This window comes from Gossypium arboreum, chromosome 6 (assembly GCF_025698485.1).
Source record: "Gossypium arboreum isolate Shixiya-1 chromosome 6, ASM2569848v2, whole genome shotgun sequence".
NCBI classification, from domain to species: domain Eukaryota; kingdom Viridiplantae; phylum Streptophyta; class Magnoliopsida; order Malvales; family Malvaceae; genus Gossypium; species Gossypium arboreum.
In genome coordinates this window covers 7701970-7719235 of record NC_069075.1, presented here as the reverse complement: position 1 = coordinate 7719235, position 17266 = coordinate 7701970, and the positions used below count along the sequence as shown (strand labels likewise).

Sequence of the window (17266 nt, the reverse complement as noted above, 5' to 3'; positions counted from 1 at the left end):
AAAAAGAAGCTAAAATTGGAGTTTTCAGGATTCACACGGGCAAGCCACACGCCCATGTGATCCACACGGGCAAGCCACACACCCATGTGCCAGCCTGTGTCGATATCTCTCCATGTTTCCCAAACACACAGAAAAAACCTAATTTTTAAGGTTTCTGAGCATTCAAAAGTCTATAAATACATACTAGAAGAAGACCTAAGGGGAGACACAGAGCAGAAAGCAGAAATTACTCGAAGGGAGCCGTTGGAATCATCTCAGAAGTAGATCCACTTCAAGATTGAAGATCTCCATTCAAATTTCTCTTGAAGTTTATTTGGGTTTTTTATGTCTTGTTGTTTTTCTAAATTTGAGATGTTTTCCTTTTACATTTTGAACTAAAATCCCTAAATACCTACGAGAATGAAACCTATGATGGATCTTATTATTTAATTTTCTGAATTACATGATAAATACTTGTTCTTGTTCTTAATTATATGTTATTAATTCTTACCTTAATATTTTCAAGATATTAATTCAAGTTTGATGTGCTTATTCAGTAGAGCAAAAGTCCCTGTTTAAGAGTAGATCTAGCATAATTAAGCGGAGTTGCATGCAATCCTAGAGATAGGACAACATAAATCTATCGAATTAGAGTCAAATCTAATAAGGGAATATAGATCGAGTTAATGCGACGATAGGGGTTTTTATTAGAAAGAGATTTCAATTAATCAACCTAGAGTCAGTTGTTCTTAGTCTCGAAAGAGATATTAACATAATTTAGGGATTTCTACGGATCAAAACAAGTGAATAAATCGTTTGATTCAAAGTCAGAATAATAAGTGAAGTCTAGGTGGATTCTTTCCTGAGTATTGTGCTCTTTATATGTTTTCTTCAAGTATTTTTCCCAATTCACTCCCAGTCACGTTCAGTAGTTAGTTAATTTTAGATTAAAAAAAAATCCCTTATATTTTAGGCTAAATAATAGAAAAATAGTTAATACTAGTACTTTTAGTCCTTGTGGATACGATATTCTTGACTCACCATAGCTATACTACCATTCGATAGGTGCGCTTGCCTTAGTCGTGATCGTAGTCTAATTTAGTGATTCATAAAATGATCACAAATTGAAGCTCTTAAAACATCAATGTATATCTTAAACCAAGTTCCAATTAAGACAATTCCTAAAATTCCACTTCAGATATGGAATGGTTGGAAATTGAGTTTAATACATTTATGTGTTTGGAGTTGTTCAGTTAAAGTAAGAGTTTATAATCCACAAGAGAAGAAATTAGATCCTAAGATCATGAGTTTCTATTGCATTAGATATGTAGAAAAATATAAAGGATACAAGTTCTATTATCCTAACCATTCTAGTAGGATCATTGAATCAATGAATGTTAATTTCTTGATAAGGATGTGTTTAGTAGGAATGATTCCATTAGAGACTAAAGTGGGCGAATACATAAAGAATCGATTTTGAGATAAAACAGTTGGTTGTTTTTCCTAATAGCTAGGACAAACATTAAAGAACCAATTGTTCAACATGCACATCTTGTTGTGATAGCTTTAGAGGAACAACAATTAGTTAAACCTCCACAAAAGTAACAACATGTTCTACAACCTTCATAAGAGATCATGGATGTTGGTTTAAGAAGATCTTTTAGATTGAAAAATTGACAATTCCTATTGGTTATGTGGTGTATGCTACATGAGTCTTACTACAACATTGGTGTTGAAGATGACCTGGACACATTTTCACAAGCCATGGAAAGTGCTATATCTAAATTGTGGTATGATACTATAAACGATGAGATGAAATTCATGTCGAATAATCAAGTTTAAGACCTTGTTGAGTTGTCTCAAAAGGAAAAAACTCATTGGCTCTAAATGGATATTTAAACCAAGAGGTGTTTGTTAAGCAACATTGAAAGATACAATGCTAGACTTGTTACTAAAGGATTCACTCAATAAAAAATTGATTATAAGGAAAATAATTTCTTGTTTCCAAGAAATACTCCTTTTTGTATCATAATGCCATTAGTTGCTCATTTTGACTTCGACTTGCATCAAATAGATGTGAAAATAGCCTTCCTCAATAGGGATTTATAGGAAAAGGTTTATATGAAACAACTTGATGGGTTCATCTCAAGGGTTGGTGAGAATTTGGTCTACAAACTTAATAGGTATATTTAGAGACTTAAGCAAGCCTCTCATCATTGTATTTAAAAGTCCATAATGTTATCTCTTCATTTGGTTTTGTACAGACTATATGGATCAATGTATATACTATAAGGTCATTGAGGGTAAAATCATCTCTTTTGTTATATGTAGATGATATTATGCTTACAACCAATGATTTGGGTTTGCTACATGAAGTGAAACAATTTCTCTCTCAGAACTTTAGTATGAAAAATATGGGTGAGGAATCTCATGTCATTGCATTAAGATCCATAGAGAAAGATCTTAGCACATGTTAGGATTACCAGAAGAAATTATATTAATAAAATTCTTGAAAGATTTTGAATGAAAGATTATTTAACAAGTGTTGCACCTATTGTTAAAGGTGATAAGTTCAATTTGAACCAATGTACGAAACTCAAAATTGAGAAGGAAACAAATGAACAATATCTCAAGTGCTTCAGATGTTGTATTCCTGATATATGACTAAGTTTGTACCAGACCTAGCATTGCATTTCCAATGTGAATGTTAGAAAGATGTTAAAGTAATCTTGGGATAGAACATTGGAGGGTTGCAAAGAAAGTGATGAGATATCTTCAAATAACTAAAAATTACATTGTTACATGTAAGTAATCTTACATTTTAGAAGTTGTCGGATATTCAAATAGATTTTGTCAATTGCATTGATTCTCAGAAATCAACATCAAGATATGTTTTAATGTTTTTCGATGGAGCCATATCTTTGAGAAGTGTTAAACAAACATTAGTGACTGCTTCTACTATAGAGGCTGAATTTGTTTAGTGTTTTGAAGCTATCTTATAAGGAAATTGGTTAAGAAACTCATTACATGTTTTTAGAGTTGTTAAGCCTATATCTAGGCCCATACAAATATATTGTGAAAATATGGAAACGATGTTATTTTCTAAGGACAACAAAAGTCGAAATCGAAATAAACACATCAACATTAAGTACTTAGTAACCAGGGAGCATACTAAAATCCATCAAAATGCTCATTGAACACATAAATTCACAGCTGATAATTGTTTATCCTCTAGCAAAAGGCATATGCCACCAAAGTTTTTCACAGGTTATGTCTTTGAGATAGGATTATCCTAAAACTGTCACTATGAGGTATTATTTAGTTTAATTAGTTTTCTTGTTCTGGTTATGCAATTGAGTAGGGTTCTAAATGATAGCATGTACCACCCTTCCATTTATTGTGTTGGCTTTGTTGTTTATATATATAATAAAAATATTTTTCTTAGAATAAGGTTCTCCATCTTAATTCCATGTTAAACTGGAAATCGCATAATAAAATTAAAACATTTCTAAGTTAATAAAATTTAGAAATTTTTTATTCTAAACTTATTTTTAAAACATTTTGTTTGAGAAATATGATTATAATTAAATTTTAATTGCTTAAATTCATATAGTTTAATCAGTTACATCAAATGTTTACTTATATTTAATATTCATTTTCTTAGTGCAACTAACCGAATCAATAATAAATGTATAATGTAAAATTTAGTTTTTAATATGTAAATTTTTTATTGATTTTTGTTCTTATACTTTTGTTGAGTTAAAATTAACTTTTATTTTTTAAAAGAGTCAAATTTAATCATCAACATTTTAAAAAAGAGTTGAAATGAGATTTTTTTAATCAAAATACTAATTAAACTATTAAGTTTTTAAACATGCATGACAATTCACATGTACTTTATGCTAATTTTTTAATTTTTTATAATTTTAAATTATTTGTTAACATTGCATATAAAACAAATAGTGTTATACCAACTTAAAGTGCATGTGAATTATCATACGATTATCAAGCCATTTTAATCAACATTTTTATTTTTAAAAAAAGTTATCTGATTTTTTTAAAATTTAATAATTAAATTTAATTAAAAAGAAAAGTTGGGTTTTATCTTTGTAATATTATAACAAGAAAAGTTAAACTTGCTATCCTATTATTACAAGTTTGAAAAAGGTTGAAGCAAAAAACAAGTCTGAGTAAGCAAAGAGATAATTGAGTGGCCTTATCTTTTCCTACATCCCATAATCTCAAAACAATATTTCTTTTAAGGAAAAAAAAAAAAGACACACCAATAAGATTTTGGTAGTATTATTCGTGAATGTTGAAGATGCAGGACCTTTAACGTCTACAGTCGAGTTTTACCACGTGAAAAATATGTATACTTTTTTTAAAAAAGTTTATTTAAATTTCATTATATATTTAATTTTTTTTATATTTATCAAGTCTGTTTTACAGTTTATGTTCGAGGTTTGTGATTATTCTTCTCAACAATGTTATCTCCAAGGTTCAAAAGCTATAAGGGTCAAAACTAGACGTCATTTTTTAAGCACAATCCTAATGCATGCTAGACTTGCTCATGGGTCGGGCTACTCGGCCTGGCCCTAAGGCCTGCTCGAAATGTGATAGGGTTTGGACAAAAATATAGGTCTGAAAAATGGGCTTGGACAAAAAAATGAGGCCCGTTTAAAAAATGGGCTGGGTCTCGGGTAATGTATTTTTGGCCCGAGCCCAACCTGGCCCGGCCTGAATTCATTAAATGACAAAAAAAATCTGCTATTTTTTTTTTATTTTTGAATGTTATTTTCTTATTGTTTTCTCCCTATTTTGCTACCATATTTTGTTGTTATTATTTGGATATTGTATAAAACTTATTTTATTATTAATTTTGTTATTATTTTAAAGGCATTTGTTAATTTTATTATTATTTTAGAGGTATTTGCTTGTTAAGTTACATCTATCTTAGTGCTATTTAAATCTACATATTTTTAAAATTTATTTTAAATTTGTTGGAAAATATTTATTTTGATTTTTTAATATTTTTATGTATTATATATATTCAAAAATTATATAAAATAATATAAAAATAAATACGGGTGGGCCGGACTGGGCCCTGATTTTAGTATTTTTATTTGGGTCGGATTTGAGTAAAATTTTAGACTCATTTTTTGAGCCCGGTCCGGCCTATTAACACCTCTAATGCATGCTGTATTGGCAACAAATATTTGGATAAGCTACAAAACATGGGAGTCTTTCATCCCATCCAATTACGAAAAGTAAATTCAAGTAATTAGGAGTTAATTTGTAAACTTTTGTTTAGAATTTTCATTACCCTTTTGAAGGCAATCAACATCCTATTTTGAACGTCAAAATTCAAGATTGGAAGCATTTTCGGACTTGAAAGAATTATGTATTTTACTTGAATAAACCATAGTTTATTTTATTAAAAGACATATGATTGTAAAGTAACTTTATTAATAACATAAGCATAGATTATTACTATCATTGGTTTTTTTAAGATGAGTGAATTAAATTTGATTTGACTCAAAAATTTAAAAGACTCAAAAATTTAAAAAATATTATTTTTTTAGAATTTGAGTTTGAATCGAGTTGAATTTTTAAATTCAAATAACTCAAATGATTCAAATAAATTTTGAATTCAAATAACTCGAATAATTCAAATAAACTAAATATCAAACTATTTTACTTCCTTTACCCTTAAACCCCCAATTTTTTTTCCTTTTACTTTTCCAAACCTCTCCCAAAAAAAACATTTTTTTTCTTTCCCTCAAACTTTTTTGTTTCTCCGAAACTCCAAAAACTTTTCTTTTCCAAATTTATGTCTACTATTTATATTATTGAATTGTTTAATCATGTTGAACATTATTATTTTTTGTTAAAATTGAATTATTAATGATGTCATAAAATATTCGTATTAAAACTTTCTGTTGGTATCAATTTCATATTTTATCTTTAAAATAAATTTTATTAAAAAATCACATTTTTACATTTAATATATTTTAAATTTCAAAATACATGGTCAAAAAATCATAAAATAATTAGATAATTGAAGTAACTAAGTAAGCAAAGAAGCTAACCCGTATAGAAAAGATTAATAAATAATTAATGAGGGAATAAAGTTAATAACAAATTTGACTACGGTGGGTGACAGTGGCTACAAAGACCCAAAGTTTTTTTTTAATTTAACTCAAACAAATATATTCAATTCGAGTTCCATATCACTTGGCATGATTCGAAAAAATTTCAAATCGAATTAAAATGATAAAATAGAATTCTTCAACTTTATTAACTCAAAACAAATTTATTCAATTCGATCAAATACTCACCCATAATTTACACTCCAATCTATTAGGATTTTCATGTTAAAGGGTTGGTTAGAATCCCATAATTTTTTTTAATTCATTAAATTCAAAGAAATTATGGTCTCTTTTTTCACCCGTTTCGAGAACATAAAGAAACCTAAGTATTTTCCCAAGAGGTTAGTGGCTTTGAATTTTAGGCAGTTCAATGCTCACTCGTTTTGAGTAGGTGATTTATTGGGTGAAAATAAAATTCTCCATTTGCTATGGCTGGTTTTTTTATTTAACTCCTCAACAAACAAATCCAGAACAGACTGGATTGTTGAAATGGGTTGGTGATTCATCTTCAAAAAAATGACATCGTTAATGAAGAATTTATGTGACGTATTTGGGCCTTGATGTGAGGTGCAAAGATGTTTCCATTTCTTAGTATCGACTCTTGGGAGACCTAAAAGTTAAAGAATTCCATACAAAGGATGAAGATGTACGAGGAAAAGGGATTGATTTGTCTCATTCCTCGTGAAAGTTTGAACTCCTAAGTTTTTCTCCTTTAACCACTAATTAGAGTTGCGAAGAAGATATAATTGTTCGAAGTTTTCATGTATTTTAAAGAATTAAACATATCTCACATGTAACACCTTAAATTCGGCCTAGACGATATTACTAAACATGGAGAGCTACATCAACTCTTTCTAAAAAAAAATCCAACCTTTAATAATTAGTGTTCAAACAACCCAAGACATTTAAAACTTTATAATCAAAATACAAAACCCAAAATTTAAAGTCCACAAACCCAGTAAGATGGTAACAACGTAAAACCAAATAACATAACGAGTTAATTAAACGATATGACCGAGCTCCCGACACGCCGACCCGATCAACTCTGAGGATTACCTGAAATTTGAACAACAGTCGAAGTGAGTTAAATACTCAATGTGTAACGTACAAACTAATTAAGTAAAACAGTCTGGATCTTACTTTCAGATCTTATTTAGTCGAATATCATAATCAGAAACAGATACAGAACATATCAGATACAGTTACAAATACAGAACATATTAAATACAGTTACAAATTCAGATACAAATGCAGAGTCCTACCCCCATCCACTACACACCATCTCCGACCACCTCTACACACTAAATAGGGTATCAAATACTCATCTATCCCTACACACCGCATAGTGCCTATATGTCACATTCAGAACATTACAGACTAGGTGCCAGATCAAATGTGATAACTCGCTAGAATCAGATATGTATATATGGCTTAGCCACCAGAATCAGCATATAATTAAACTGCCCACACTTCCTCCTTTATCACAAATTCCATCGCAATGTGGATGCATGATTAACATATATCAGACATGCGTATACAATGGTACAGATCCAGACAATACAGAACATGCTTGCTCATCAAATAACACAACAAATTTATGTTCATATAAATAGATTGTCCAGTAATAAGTTATCAGATGATAAGTTTAATAGCCTAATTCAGATCTTACGGAGAGCCTACGTTTGATTTAAACGACAATTAAGGCCCTAGGAAAAAAAATTATTTTTGACCCACACGACCGCGTGTATTCACACGGCCTAGATGGTTGGCTCGTGTGGTCTACATGGCCTAGCACACGCCTGTGTGGCTTAGCTCATTAATACACACGGTCGTGTGACTCAAATTCCAAAAACAGTGAGTTACACGACCTGGACACATGCCTGTGTCTCTGGCCCGTGTGACCTTAATTCACAAATAGTGAGTTACACGGCCTAGACACACGCTCGTGTCTCTAGCCCGTGTGACTTTAAATTGAAAATAGTGAGTTACAAGGCTTGCCACACTGCCGTGTGGCTCACACGGCTTGGCAAACGGCCGTGTGGCTTTAACAACCATGTTTTTCGGCCTCTTTCGTTACACACCGGGATGAATCCAAAACCTAAAAACAACAATCCAAAGACCAAATAAACCATTATTCCCCAACCAATTGCTAGAATTAGCACTCCAAACCAAGTTATGTCAAAAAGTTTCAATGCAAACTTCAAACACGAAAAAATCAACATTTACCTTCGCACAACGCAAAAATTTACAGACTTAAAGCATTGGGGAAAATTTAGCCTCGAGACCTTCGCCTAAAAGAAGACCAAGCAGAAAACACGATTCCAACAAAATGAATGAACGTTAACAAAACCACAACAAATTTTAACGAAAAGAACTCAAAACAATCAACAAAGAAGAACCACAACAAGCAAAAAAAATATGGAAAGAACACTAAAGAGGGAAAGAAGAAGTGATCAATTTAAAAAAAAAAAGTACCTTCACTTAAGTGAGTGATGCTGAAAATATATCCCTCTTTCATTCATGCAAAGACTTGAACATAGGACCAAAGAGAATATAGAAGCTTAAACAACGAACCAGTAAGTTTATTCTTGAGACAAACTTACATAGAATTAAACTTAAGCCACAATTGTAAGGCTAAGGGTTAGTTAAAAAAAAATAGCAAAATTCTTCAAAAGTGGGATTCGAACCAAATACAACTAATGCACTAAACCATTGACAGATAAGCATTCAAATTTTTGGGGCGTTACATCACATCGTTTAGATACACCTATTAAATGATGTTTATATAGTGTTTTTACTATGGACTTATAAGATCCAAAATAAGAGGATCGATACTCACTCATGAGGCCTGAGCCTGATAGCTCAATTTAATTCAAATGGGTTGATTCCTCCTACACAAGCTCGGTTTGGTTTTTCTTTTTACATTTTCCTTTTTATTGTTTTAGTTAAAAAGGTTACTTTATTCCTAACTAAGTCAAGATTTTTTTAACGTTAAAGTAACAAAATCATTTTTTTTCAAACGTATCAAATCTTTTCTTACCATTATATTTCTATTTTTACGTTCTCTTTCAAAATTTCTATGTATTCTCTTTAGAAAATCCTTTCTCCTACAATCAATTGAATGTTTAATTGGTTCGCTCTTCCTTGTTCCCAGATTTCCTACGAGTAACAGAAATGCTTGTTGAGTTCTAGGGGATAGGCATAACCAAGAAATATCTTTACGGACAATAGTATTCACGCCTCAAGTAGCGACTCTAATTTTCTAACAATAACCCATGATCAAGTTTATCTATTCGGTAGGAAAGTTAAAACAAAATGGACTCAAGTAGTAAAACCTCACAGGAGTCTATCATAAGCTTTTTCCATATTCAGTTTAATAATCATGATTCATGTCTTACCTTTGAACTTTCAAATTGAGTGGAGCACTTCTTTTACAATAATGGCATTTTTCATCATTCAGTGCCCTTCAATGAAACTGTTTTCAATTGGCGAGATGATCTTCTCAAGGAGCTGTTTAAGTCTATGGACAAGATTTTTGTAATGATCATATAAAATGTGTTATTAAGACTCCCAAATTGGCTCACTAAAATGGGAGAAGGAGTTTTAGGGATCAATGATATGAGGATTTTATTTGTTTCATTTGGGGTTTTCTAGGTACTAAAAACCTTAACCACCATATAATATACCTTTCTTTTAATAGGACTCCAACATCTTTGGTAAAAGAGGGAGTGAAGATCATTTGGGCTCAAGGCTTTAAATGGGTTAAAGGAGAACATTGCTATTGCAATCTTGCTCTCAAAAATGGAAAAAATCAATTGCTATCTATCTTGGGATGGCAAGATTATCCAAAGATTGGTGGAGGGGGATTTCTTTATATTCAAAATATTTTTTTAAGTCAAACTATTTTGAGAAAAATTTTTGTATCTTCCTCCTTCAAGATCTCTTGGTATTCATCCATGAAAGTCTTTTGGAGTTTAATGAGGAAATCACAACTTTTTATTTCTATAGCTCACTCAATTCCTGCAAGTTTAGCAAAAATTTTACTTTTCATATGAAAGAAATTAGCAAACACTTCTTGATTCCATATCTTGAGGAGAGAAGTGAGTTCCCCAATGGACTAGTGTAAAGTGGTTTATGATTCATTCCAAGCCGATTGAAAGATTTTTTTCAAAGTCAAGGTGGTCTAGCAACATTTTTTGAAACTTATAGGGCTAAATTTTGGTTTGGTCTATGTTTGGATTAGAAAAAAAAACTAAGGAAATCTAAGTAAAATGAAGGGAATGAATCATCTTTCCTTTATTTAAAAGTTCTTTTATTAAGGTAGGGAAAGCAAAGGGAGTTAAGAATCCTTCACTGTCCCTTATTTTACTCCATTTTTAAATACCCCAATTTGAGGTAAAATGAGAAGAAAGGAAATGTTGTCAATTTTAAAATATGAAAAATATTATTTTTATCATTCTAAAAATATTACTATTATATATCGTTGTCTTCAGGAATTATCAGCATTCTTTGGAATAATTACCACCATTCTTCGAAATATATTCACTTATAAAAATAATCTCTTACTTAATGGAGCACACCCTAACCCGTAAGACTTGGTGCAAGGTAAAAATATATATAAGCACAAGCACAAACTTTTAATGGAGCTAAAGTTGGTAAAGACTAATAATGTTATTCCCACCCAATAGAGGCTAGTAGAAAGTTCACTTTTACATTGCTCGTGCAGAAAATTCTCAAAGCAAGCTAGTTGTTTGTAGGAGAGTGACTATATATAGATTGTTTATTTATGTTTTAATGTGGAATTGTTTTTTCATATAAAAAAACCATTTTTGTCAAAGTAGAGATCAAACATAAAGATCAATCACCATATTTTCATCACCATAAATCTATAGTCCAACCATTTTTCCAATTTCTAACATCTCAAACATCTCTATTTAAAAGACAAAATTAGCCACCAATTTAAAAGCTTTCTTACCTAACATTGTATGATTTAATTGTTAGATTTGTAACACTGTAACACCCAAATACCCGTATCCATTGCTGGAATAGGGTCACATAACATAACCTGCTCAACTCCTCTATAAAACACCTCGCGTACATAAGAATCAGATTTGCACTTTTAAGTTTCAATAATTTTGAATCCAATGTAATTAAATAATTATAACAATAATAGCATGTTTCCATGAGTAACTTCTATAGTATGCGCATACAAAAGGGTAAAAGTGTAAAGTCTTGAGCTTAATGAATAACATCATACAACTAAAACTTTTCTATTCATTTGGTGATTTTTCTCCTCTTGACCGAATACACATACATAATATATATCTCAAATACTTAACATGTTAGTTCAAGCATAACATAATCACACTTATATCACAAATATGAACTTATATGTTAAGTTGATTAACACTTCAAGATTTATATCTAAACCATTATCAAATCCATACATAGGACTTTAGCCATATTCGCATGGATTTATATACAATACTATCAAAATAGCAAACCTCCAAAAATATTATCCTATACATGCCATAATGTCTATTAGAGTTTTAAACAAAGGTACCAAAAAGGTTGTCAAAAGATGCAATGACTTCGTAACGATTCCAAGCTTTCCTCGACAAGATGATCTATACAAAACCAATAAACACATCAAGTGAGTTATTAACTCAGTAAGTCCGAAGAAATTTCAAGAATGTAATAACCCGATTATCTTAGCAAAATAAAATTTCAATCCAATACTAGCCGAATTCAACCATGATATCACAAGGAAATCTTATGTCACATACGTACATTATGAATTTGGTACATACTTACCCGAATTCACTATGTACTCCTATACTATTTAATCACAAATTGAAAATACCATGGTAAATGTCTGTTAAATATGACTCCTATTTTCAGTCAAATTTGAAAAATAAATCTTTCAGCTAAACTCTGTTTACTTGTTTCAATCAAACACTGATTAGTTTAAATTATTTTATTATTATTTGATCTATGAATTTAGCCTATAAATAGGCTCTTTTACAACCTTAGAAAATATACCCATTGGAGATTAGAACTCATAACACATTTAGAGAATTTTGTGTTTACGTTTTGTGGCTTCGTTGTTTTCGGGTTTTCGGGGTTTAGTTTTTATCTCCATCTTTTGTACTCTTCGTTCTTTTGCCATTATAGTAAAATTATCTTTGCCCGTGGTTTTTTATCCTTTTTGGAGGGGTTTTTCCACGTTAAATTTGTGTGTTCAATTTCTCAATTTATTTTGCTATTTTCTTGTTCGTTGCTTAATCGGGTTAAAATCCTAACAATGTCATATACAAATCATTAGCGTATACGTAAATGACATACAATGTCCAATTATTTAAATAAAGCACAAACCAAGCCTCTCCATCTATCAATCCAATCTCCAATCCATTTATCACTACTTTATATCTTTGTTCAATTATATACTAATTGAGCCGATTACCTTTCTCTTCTTTCTCTCTTCCCAAGCATTATATATTAATACACATATTAGAATCAAATCCCATGTCTAGTATCCATGCACATTTCATTACTCCCAATTTAATGTTTTAATGAATTTTCATTTGCACAAGTAGTGCTCCACGATCGATATCGCACACTTAGTGCTCGATTTGAAAGTCCGCACACATAGTGCTCTTACTTATTCGCACACATAGTGCCACGTTTTCTCGCAACATAGTGCCACGTTTTCTCGCACACATAGTGCCATGTAATCTTGCACACATAGTGCCACATAGCCTTGCACACATAGTGCTGTATTTTCTTATCTATTGCTACCACAATATCATAGATAGGTCAATATTTTCACATTCGATTTTCAAAAACTCATACATACCATGGTTTCTTATCCAACTTATTTTGTGTCATTTATGTGCAATGTTAACCATAGCTTAAATTACTTAAGGACTTACTTTTTAGTCAGATGAACAACTCCGATCGGCTACTCAACTGCTTTCGCTTTCCCTTTGGCCGAACTTGGCACCCTTTGATCTTGAGCTCCAACTAAGCAAATAAAATAACTCAATCATCGTAGCTCCAATTTATATTCATTCTTCATAGACACATACACAGATTCGGTATTCCATCTAATATTAACCAAGCCATAACAATATAACATTTAAATATTCAAGATTTATCACCTAATAACTAAAATCGATCATCAAATTTATTGAACCATTTTTTTTTATTCCTTCAAGACCCCATTCGGCATTTGCCCACACATAATTTAAAATTTAACCTTTAAACTTAATGCATATCCAAACATACTTCTCATCTATTCCATTAATTCGATACATATACAAGATCAATTTTGGCAACTCACATTTCCAAATTTTTCAATACTCAACAATTTGTCAATTAATTAGCTAAGCTCATTTTCGGTTAATATTCATTTAAATAATATCAAGCTCAAATACTTCTAATTTCATGAGTTCAACATCTTAATGCCCATTTTAATCACTCAAATAAATTTCCAATACATAAATTAAGCCACTCAAACAATCTTAATTTAAATTCGGCAAACACACATACCAAACTTTCTTAGCCAAATTCTCCATAACACTTAAACTAAAATATGCACATTAAACTTACTCAATTTTCATTATGCCTTTCACTCCTAAAACATAAAAATATCGATCTTATTCCTTCATCCATGTCTCGGTCAATTGCTCAATTTACCCCATAAACATGAATTTTGCGCTTTAACTTATCTACCATGACTCATTCGGCCCTAACACTTATTTGAACCATTTCTCATACAAGAAAGTAAAAATAAAATGACATCCATTTAAACCCCATATGGCCGAATGCACAAAGTATTACCCAACTAACAATTCAACAAGTTTAACCTCATTCTAACATCTACTTATTCAATACAATATGAAAACCTCTAATTCCAACATCTTGATACACGGCCTAGTGCCCAAACCACCATAGAAATTTAATTTTCTTGACATGGCCAAGAAATGCATTTAACAATTAACTTAAACATATAAAAAGATTTCAAAATCTTCAAAACTTACCTCCAACTAGCAAAAGAAGGTGCCGAATTGCCTTAATGTAATTTCTCTTTTTCTTTCCTTTTGTTTCGGTTTTGCAAGAAGAAGAAGATGAACACTTATGTTTCAATTTCTTCTTTTATTCATCTTTTTGTTTTTAATTCATATTATTTATGATGTTTTAATCACTTATCAATATAATATTTTAATTAAATTAAATTTAGTAGAGGGACATCATTACTTGGCCGGCCGCTTAATGCATATTGGGCATTTTGACATGCAAACCCAAACTTTCATACTTTGAAATTATTTGGTCCTCACACATTTACGTAACATATTTTCTAAGTTTCTCAACTAAGTCCTTTCAAGTGAAATTCACATTCATATGACTAAATTAAAACATCAAATTTTTCACACATGCACTATCACACATAGAAGATATAAAAATTAATTTTTAATAAATTTTATGACTCGATTTTGTGGTCCCGAAACCACATTCCGACTAGGGTCAAATTAGGGCTGTCACAAACCCTCTATTTTTCAAAGTTGAAGAACTGTATTTTATTATTTATCTATTTTATATTAATTAGGAGTCTTTAATTTTCAAATTTGTTTGATATACATTGTTTGGATTATTAACTCAAAATTTTAATTTAGAATTCAAAAAATAACAACTTTATATTTATATAAAGACCGATGAATCAATTTTTTAAAAACTCTTTTCTTTTATTAAAATTATCTCTACCGTATCATTATATGTGGGGTAAATTACCTTGTTAGCCACTCAAAATAGCAGTTATTCCTATTTTGGTTACCCTGGAATGGTTTTTGTTAGTTTGACACTATCACAACAAAAATTGACCAAACTGGTCACTCTACGGTTAAATCTATTTCTTCCGCCATTAAGTCTATTTTTTGTTCCTTTTTTCCATTTTTATCCTTTTTTTTTTCTTTTTCTCCCTTATTTCTTTTATTTTTTTCAATTCTCTCCTCTCATTTTCATCATTTTCTTTCTTACACTACTCTTCCTTGACAACACCACTAATCAGAAAAGCCACCAAACAATCCATTTTTCCTTTTTGTTTTCAATCTAATGGTTCAAAGCTTCTCGAAACCTACTAGAAAACCACAAAAATACCAAGTTGATTTTGAACTTGTAACGCCCCCACGCCCGAAACCATCACCGGAGTCAAGCTTGAGGTGTTACTAAACTTATCTTACCTTTTAAACAACTCTAAATCACTTATTTTAATTTTCGGAATAAACTGTTTTTCTGCATCATGGTTACTTAAAAATTCATTTCTCGAGTTTCAAAACTCGAAATTAAGATCGGTAAATTTTTCATGAAACTAGACTCATATATATATCTACTAATTTTTTTCTAGAATTTTTGACTTAGCCAATTAGTACAGTTTATTAGTTAAAGTTTCCCCTGTTTCAAAACTCGACTGCACTGACCTCTTCTTATTACGAACCATTTTTCTTCCTGTAAAAAATTTATATGAATAATTCGTTTGTTTCTCTCAAAACTAGATTCAACAAGCATTCTAACCATATAAATTATACCTTCTAATTAGTTTTGTACAATTTATGGTGAATTTCCAAAGTTGAAATAGGGGATCCAGAAATCGCTCTGACTCTGTTTCACTAAAACTCAGATATATCATAAAATATAATACTTTTACCTGTTTTGCTTATTCCATAAGAAAATATACATAATAAGCTTTAATTTCATATATTATTCATCTTCAAACTATGTTTCTACAATTTTAGTGATTTTTCAAAGTTACATCATTTCTGTTACTTGAATCTGTTTTAGGTTACTTTCACATTTTCATAATTTTCATGTGATAATCATCATTCAATCATACATATTAATAAACATGTATATCATCAGCTATTTTCTTAGCTAATCACTAGCAAGTATTTACACATCATTCATTATTCATATTATACCAAAAGTAGCTAAGTTTCTATACATGCCATACCCAAAACAAAACGTCTAGTTATACCGAGTTATTTCTTTGATAGTGTGATCGGCCTCCGACATTTCCTTCGATCCCCGAGTGACTAGATAAGTACTATAAGAAGAAGAAAATAAAGAGATTAAGCACTAGGCTTAGTAAGCTTACAAGCAAATAAATCACAACATTCAACATAATGAATAATTATGCATAATATCATCTAACATCATAAATTTCTTTACTTCTCAATTTCTATCTTCTTCTTTATTCCCTTACCTTCTTTCTTACCCGACCTTTCCTTTTCATAAGTATAATCTACTTTTCCTTTGCTGTTAATTCACTGTAATTTAACTCAGTATCCTGACCCGTTGAACCACTCGGAATACTAAGGATACTAGGGTCGTTCTGTCTATCAATATCTCGCCAATGCCATGTCTTTGACATGGACTTACATGAATTATTCTGTCTCCAATGCCATAAATAATATGGACTTACATGGCTCAATCCTGTCTCCAAAGCCATATTTCTAATATGGACTTACATGGCTCATTTCATTACGTCTCATCAACCCTAATATCCTAACATTCCTAGGGTTCAACCGGGCTTTCTAACACTTTTCCTCTGTCATTTCACCTTAAATTGACTTTAAATATTTTCATAACATAATATATAAATGCTGAAATTGACAATAATAATGTAAAATAAAAGAATATTGCATTTATTTCTGTAAACTTACCTCGATACAAAATGTGACTAAACTTTACAATTTAGTCCTTTACTTTTCTTTTCCCGATCTACTCTCAATTTCGCTCTTCTTGATCTATAATAGCAAATTTAGCTTATTTAATATCAACATTTATCAAAACAACCCTTTACTCAAACATTGGAAAAATTACATTTTGCCCTAAACTTTCACATATTTGCACTTTTGCCCCAAGGCTCGTAAATTAAACTTCATCCTATTTTCTTATGTTTATGACATGCTGATCATTTTTCCTTCTATGGCAACATCAAATTCACACACTAACATGTACTTATGACTATTAGGTATTTTTACCGATTAAGCCTTTTACTCGTTTTCACTTAAAACCAAGTAGCACAAGTTGTCTAACATAATTTAAAACCTCATATTCCATCATAAAACATCAAAATACAC

At 30.7% G+C, this 17266-nt stretch overlaps 1 long non-coding RNA gene across 1 annotated transcript; it reads right to left on the bottom strand.

Annotated features, from left to right (window-relative positions):
* Positions 1 to 16072: 16072 nt before the first annotated feature.
* On the bottom strand, positions 16073 to 16897 carry LOC128293699 (uncharacterized). Its single transcript, XR_008283876.1, has 2 exons — positions 16847 to 16897; positions 16073 to 16227 (listed from the first exon to the last, which is right to left on the bottom strand). It is a non-coding gene; the product is annotated as an uncharacterized LOC128293699 (long non-coding RNA).
* Between the last annotated feature and the right edge of the window lie 369 nt (positions 16898 to 17266).